The following is an 8,285-nucleotide window of genomic DNA, read 5'->3' as shown; positions in this document are numbered from 1 at the left end:
CCTAATTTCTAGTTTTCATCTTTATGTATCTCATTTTCTATGTTATCTATCTATGTCAGATCAATGTATTTATTATGGTTAATAAAAGGCTGTAAAAGTAAGTATAAGTAATGAAAAACAAATGGAGGGTCAATTTCTAACTAAATCACATGACTGTGTATAAAAAAAAGCATGTTAGAGAGGCAGAGCCTCCCAGAAGCAAAGATGGTCAGAGGTCACCGATCTGTGAACAACTGCGTCTAATAATTGTAGAATAATTTCAGGAAATTTTTCCTCAATGTGAAATTACAAAGACTTTGAATATCTTCCATCTACAGGCCATAAAATCATCAAAAAATTCTGGAAAAATCCATGTGCACAAAGAATGGGGCTGATGGTCAATATTGAATGCTCATGATGTACGGACCCTGAGAAGGCTCTGCATGATATCAAGACATGATTCAGTCATCCAAGTCACTGCATGGGCTCAAAAAAATTTCCAGAAATCATTGTCTGTGATCACAGTTCACCATGCGTTCCACAAATGTAAATGACAGCTCTATCATGCAAAGAAAAAGCAGAATATCAGCACAATCCAGAAACGCTGTAGTCTTCTCTGCACTCATTTATAATGGACTCAGGCGAAATAGAAAACTGTTCTGTGGTCAGAAAAATCAAAATGTGAAATTCGTTATGGAAACCACAGACGCTGTGCCCTCAGAGTGAGAGGGACCATTCAGCTTGTTATGGAGGAGACGGACCATCCAGCTTGTTATCAAGGAGAGGGACCATCCAGCTTGTTACGGAGGAGAGTAAACATCCAGCTTGTTATGGAGTTAAAGGATCATCCAGCTTGTTATGGAGAAGAGGGACCATCCAGCTTGTTATCATGGAGAGGGACTATCCAGCTTGTTATGGAGGAGAGGGACCATCCAGCTTGTTATGGAGGAGAGGGCATTTGCAGCTTGTTATGGAGGAGAGGGACCATCCAGCTTTTTATCAAGGAGAGGGACCTTTATCAAGGAGAGGGACCATCCAGCTTGTTACGGAGGAGAGTAAACATCCAGCTTGTTATGGAGTTAAAAGATCATCCAGCTTGTTATGGAGAAGAGGGACCATCCAGCTTGTTATCATGGAGAGGGACCATCCAGCTTGTTATGGAGGAGAGGGACCATCCAGCTTGTTATGGAGGAGAGGGCATTTGCAGCTTGTTATGGACGAGAGGGACCATCCAGCTTTTTATCAAGGGGAGGGACCTTTATCAAGGAGAGGGACCATCCAGCTTGTTACGGAGGAGAGTAAACATCCAGCTTGTTATGGAGTTAAAGGATCATCCAGCTTGTTATGGAGAAGAGGGCCCAGCCAGCTTGTTATCATGGAGAGGGACTATCCAGCTTGTTATGGAGGAGAGGGACCATCCAGCTTGTTATGGAGGAGAGGGCATTTGCAGCTTGCTATGGAGGAGAGGGACCATCCAGCTTTTTATCAACGGGAGGGACCTTTATCAAGGAGAGGGACCATCCAGCTTGTTATCGAGGAGAAAAAACATCCATCTTGGTATTGAAGAGAGGAACCATCCAGCTTGTTATGGAGGACATGAACCATCCAGCTTGCTGTGGACGAGAGAGACCATAAAGCTTGTTATGGAGGAGAGAGACCATAAAGATTGTTATGGAGTAGAGGAACCATCGAGCTTGATATGGAGGAGAGGAAACATCCAGCTTGATATGGAGGAGAGGAACCATCCAGCTTGATATGGAGGAGAGGAACCATACACCTTATCATGTAGGAGAGGGTCAATCCACCTTGTTATGGAGGAGAGGGACCATCCAGCTTGTTATTGGCACACAGTTCTTTATCTCTGATAGTATCTGGCTGCATTAATGCCTATTATAGGGACAGCACTCACATGAAATGCACCATCAATGCTGAGCCTTACGTGTAGAGATGTTATAACAACATCTGCTCCATCCAGACAACGTCTATTTCAGGGAAGACCTTGTATATGTTGACAGGACAATGGTAAACCACATCCTGCATCCATCACACACCACGGCTCTGCAGAAAAAGAGTCCTGGTGATGAACCGGCCACCTGCAGTCCAGACCTTTCACCAATAGAAAATATTGTGAGCATCATGAAACAAAAAATCCGACAAAGGAGGAGCAGTGAGAATCCGACATCAGACAAGAATGGGTCAACGTTCTTCCCTCAGAACTCCAGCGATTATGTCCTCCCTTCCCCCAATGGGGGAAATCCCAAAGCAATTAGGACAACAGTAGAGAAAAACAGGAGCTAAATACCCCATAAGTAATAGCAACAACAAATATAATGCGCATAAAATATGTATTAACTTTATTAAACACTTAAAAAAAATAATAGAGTATCATGAAAAGTATACATGGTTGCTGGTGAAAAACACAAAAAAGTGTAACCACACTGGCAAAGTTCAGATGTCAATACAACAGAAGCAACTGAATAAATATATAACACATGAAACCACATGAGTGTATCAGTCATGTATGGTGACAATCACTGATACAAAAAAAATCCCATCTCAAATGAGTGGTAATAAGATGTTAGGCATAATAGATCCCAGGTGGGAAAAAGGCTCTGTCACAAGGCAAATGCCAGACAGTCCTCATGCTATGATAGCAGTAGTGTGTATAATGCCATACGAATAGCGTCACATGTAGGAGTATGTGCTGTCATGTGTCAAAAGGACACACATTCAGCTGAAATGTATTGCAGCGCACAGACCCTTCGGGTCCATGCACGGCGATACATGCTGCCAGCCAATCAGAGGCCAGACGCTGACGTCATGCGCTCCCGTCACTTGTACTCTGAAGTCAGCTGCCGGCTTCAGAAGAGGATGCCGCTCGGAGGGGGAGCGCAGGGCAGGGGAGTATTTATTTTTTTCTTTCTAAACCAGTGAGTACATGGTGACCATACTTCTACACAGGTGACTATGGGGAGTGCATTATACTATATGGAGGATATGGGCTTTGTATTATACTAAGATGGAGGACTATGGGCTGTGCATTATATTATATGAAGGATATGGGCTGTGATTTATACGAATACGGAGGACTATGGGGGTGCATCATATTATATGGAGGTGCAGTATACTATATGGAGGACAATGGGGAGTGCATTATACAATATGGAGGACTATGGGAGTGCATTATACTATATGGAGGACTATAGAGAGTGCATTATACTATATGGAGGACTATGGAGAGTGCACTATACTATATGGAGGACTATGGGGAGTGCATTATATAATATGGAGGACTATGGGGAGTGCATTATACTATACGGAGGACTAAGGGGAGTGTATTATACTATATGGAGGACTATGGAGTCCATTATTCTATATGAAGGACTATGGGGAAGAGCATTATACTATATGGAGGACTATGGGGTGCATTATACTACATGGAGGACTATAGAGAGTCCACTATACTATATGGAGGACTATGGAGAGTACATTATACTATATGGAGGACTATGAGGAGTGCATTATACTATATGGAGGACTATGGGCTGTGCATTATACTATATGGAGGACTATGGGGAGTGCATTATTCTATATGGAGGACTATGGGGAAGTGCATTATACTATAAGGAGGACTGTGGGCTGTTCATTATACTATATGGAGGACTATGGGCTGTGCATTATACTATATGGAGGACTATGGGGAGTGCATTTTTCTACATGGAGGTCTATGGGGAAGTGCATTTTACTATATGGAGGACTATGGGGAGTGCATTATTCTTTATGGAGGACTATGGGGAAGTGCATTATACTATATGGAGGTCTATGGGGAGTACATTATTCTATATGGAGGACTATGGGGAAGTGCTTTATACTATATGGAGGACTATGGGGATTGCATTATACTATATGGAGGACTATGGGGAGTGTATTATACTATATGGAGGACTATGGGGTGCATTATTCTATATGGAGGACTATGGGGAAGTGCTCTATACTATATGCAGGACTATGGGCTGTGCATTATACTATATGGAGGACTATGGAGAGTGCATTATACTATATGGAGGACTATGGGGAGTGCATTATTCTATATGGAGGACCATGGGGAAGTGCATTATACTATATGGAGGACTATAGGGAGTGCATTATACTATATAGAGGACTATGGGGTGCATTATTCTATCTGGAGGACTATGGGGAAGTGCATTATACCATATGGAGGACTATGGGGTGCATTATTCTATCAGGAGGACTATGGGGAAGTGTATTATACCATATGGAGGACTATGGGATGCATTATACTATACGGAGGACTATGGGATGCATTATACCATATGCAGGACTATGGATGCATTATACTATATGGAGGACTATGGGGGTGCATTATACCATACGGAGGACTAGGGGGAGAGCATCATACTATATGGAGGACTATGGGGAGTGCATTATTCTATATGAAGGACTATAGGGAGTGCAATATAATATATGGAGGACTATGGAGAGTGCATTATACTACATGGAGGACTATGGTGAGTGCATTATACTATATGGAGGACTATGGGGTGCATTATTCTATATGGAGAACTATGGGGAAGTGCATTATACTATATGAAGGACTATGGGCTGTGTAGTATACTATATGGAGGACTATGGAGACTGTATTATACTATATGGAGGACTATGGGGAGTGCATTATTCTATATGGAGGACTGTGGGAAGTGTATTATGCTATGTGGAGGACTATGGAGAGTGCACTATACTATATGGAGGACTATGGGGAGTGCATTATACTATATGGAGAACTATGGGCAGTGCATTATACCATATGGAGGACTATGGGATGCATTATACTATATGAAGGAGTATGGGGGTGCATTATACAATATAGAGGACTGTGGGGAGTGCATTATACTATATGGAGGACTATGGAGAGTGCATTATACTATATGGAGGACTTTGGAGAATGCATTATACTATATAGAGGATTATGGAGAGTGCATAATACTATATGGAGGACTATGGGGAGGGCATTATACTATAAGGAGGACTATGGGGTGCATTATTCTATATGGAGAACTATGGGTTGTGCATTATACTATATGGAGGACTATGAGTTGTGCATTATACTATATGGAGGACTATAGAGAGTGCATTGTACTATATTTGGGACTATGGGGAGTGCATTATTCTATATGGAGGACTATGGGGTGCGTTATACTATGTAGTGGACTATGGAGAGTGCATTATACTATATGGAGGACTATGGGGAGTGCATCATACTATATGGAGTACTATGGGGAGTGCATTATACCATATGAAGGACTATGAGATGTATTATACTATATGGAGGACTATGGGGTGCATTATTCTATATGGAGGACTATGGGGAAGTGCATTATACTATATGTAGGACTATGGGCTGTGCATTATACTATATGGAGGACTATGGAGAGTGTATTATACTATATGGAGGACTATGGGGAAGTGCATTATACTATATGGAGGACTATGGGGAGCGCATTATACTATATAGAGGACTATGGGGAGTGTATTATACTATATGGAGGACTATGGGCTGTGCATTTAACTTTATGGAGGACTATGGAGAGTGCATTATATTATATGGAAGACTATGGGGAGTTCATTATTCTTTATGGAGGACTATGGCGAAGTGCATTATACTATATGTAGGACTATGGAGAGTGCATTATACTATATGGAGGACTATGGGGAGTGCATTATACTATATGGAGGACTTTGGGAAGTTCATTATACCATAAGGAGGACTATGGGATGCATTAAACCATATGGAGAACTATGGGATGCATTATACTATATGGAGGACTATGGGGGTCCATTATACAATATGGATGGCTATGGGGAGTGCATTATACTACATGGAGGACTATGGGAAGTGCATTATTCTATATGGAGGACTATGGGGAGTGCAATATACTATATGGAGGACTATGGGGTGCATTATACTAAATGAAGGACTATGGGCTGTGTATTATACTATATGGAGGACTATGGGAAGTGTATTATACTATATGGAGGACTACGGAGAGTGCACTATACTATATGAAGGACTATGGGGAGTGCATTATACTATATGAAGAACTATGGGGAGTGCATTATACCATAAGGAGGACTATGGGATGAATTATACCATATGAAGGACTATGGGGCTGCATTATACAATATAGAGGACTATGGGATGCATTATACTAAATGAGGACTATGGGGGTGCATTTTACAATATGGAGGACTGTGGGGAGTGCATTATACTATATGGAGGACTATGGGGAGTGCATTATTCTATATGGAGGACTATAGGGAGTGCATTATACTATATGGATGACTATGGGGAGTGATTTATACTATATGGAGGACTATGGGGAGTGCATTATACTATATGGAGGACTATGGGGAGTATATTATACTATATGGAGGACTATGGGGTGCATTATTCTATATGGAGGAATATGGGTTGTGCATTATACTATATGGAGGACTATGGAGAGTGCATTATACTATATTTTGGACTATGGGGAGTGCATTATTCTATATGAATGACTATGGGAAAGTGCATTATACTATATGGAGGACTATGGAGAGTGCATTATACGATATGGAGGACAATGGAGAGTGCATTATACTATATGAAGGACTATAGGGGTGCATTATACAATATGGAGGACTATGAAGAGTGCATTATACTATGTGGAGGACTATGGGGAGTGCATTATTCTATATGGAGGACTATGGAGAGTGCATTATACTACATGAAGGACTTTGGGGAGTGCATTATACCATATTGAGGACTATTGGATGCATTATACTACAAGGAGGACTATGGGGGTGCATTATTCAAAATGTTGGACTATGGGGAGTGCATTATACTATATGGAGGACTATGGGGAGTGCATTATTCTATATGGAGAACTATCGGGAGTGCATTATACTGTATGGAGTATAATGTGGAGTGCAGTATACTGTATGGAGGATTATGGGGAGTGCATTATACTGTATGGTGGACTATGAGGCACATTATACTATACGGAAGACTATGGGGAGTGAATTGTACTCTAAGATGGACTATGGGGCACATTATGCTATATGGAGGACTATGGGGAGTGCATTATACTATAAGGAGGACTATGGGATGCATTATATTATATGGAGGACCATTGGGAGTGTATTATACTATATGAAGGACTATGCGGACTGCAGTATACTATATGGAAGACTATGGGGAGTGTATTTTACTATACAGAGGACTATGGTATGCATTATACCATATGGAGGACTATGGGATGCATTCTACTATATGGATGACTAAGGAATGCATTATATTATATGGAGGACTATGGGGAGTGCATTATGCTACATGGAGGACTATGGGATGCATTATACTATATGGAAAACTATGGGGATTGCATTATGCTATATGGAGGACTATGGGATGCATTATACTATATGGAAGACTATGGAATGGATAATATTATATGGAGGACTATGGGGAGTTCATTATACTGTATGGAGGACTATTGAGAGTGCATTATACTATATGAAGGACTGTGGGATGCATTATACAACATGGAGGACTATGGGATGCATTAACACTAGGACTACTGGACTCGTGACCCCGCCTAGAACTACTGAAAGGAGTCATTTTGACTCCTTGCTTGTTTTCGTTTATTTTTAGAGTTTCATTTGTGGTTATTTATTAATAATTATATTTTTTGTAATGTATTATTATTGTGAGATCCAACAGTAATGCTTTTGATTGTTTTTTTTCTGCTTTTCTTATTTTTCTACAGAAAATAACAATAATTATAATAGACGTTTTTCAAACATTTTTTTTTATTCAAGTGCACACATATAAACAACAACTGAAGAACAAAAAGTAGAGAAAATGTAGGTGGAGGAGCATAAAAATGAAAATATGGCGCAGAATTCACCTTCTAAACATTTGGTGTTTCGCATTTTAGGCATTGCCTTTGATTTATGGCAGTACATTGCCCACACAAAGACTTACCACAAGTCTTACAATTTTCGACAGATCTATTTTTCTTGCACTTTTCTTTGATCTGGCAAAATTTTGTTTGAACCATCACTTCTGAGCATGTAGAAACTTGGGACGTGGAACCCTTTTCCCTATCTGTGACATAAGGACCACTCAACTCTCTCACAAGCGTTTGCAAAAATGCCTTGCGTGACATTTTTTGGTGGGTAATCTCCTTGAATATTATCCATGCATTTATACCCGCAAAGTCTAAGGCATTTTCAAATGCATGAACAGG

This window comes from Phyllobates terribilis, unplaced genomic scaffold (genome assembly GCF_046119375.1).
Source record: "Phyllobates terribilis strain yellow unplaced genomic scaffold, ASM4611937v1 Scaffold_19__1_contigs__length_20705806, whole genome shotgun sequence".
NCBI lineage: Eukaryota > Metazoa > Chordata > Amphibia > Anura > Dendrobatidae > Phyllobates > Phyllobates terribilis.
Note: the sequence above shows the minus strand (reverse complement) of the source record.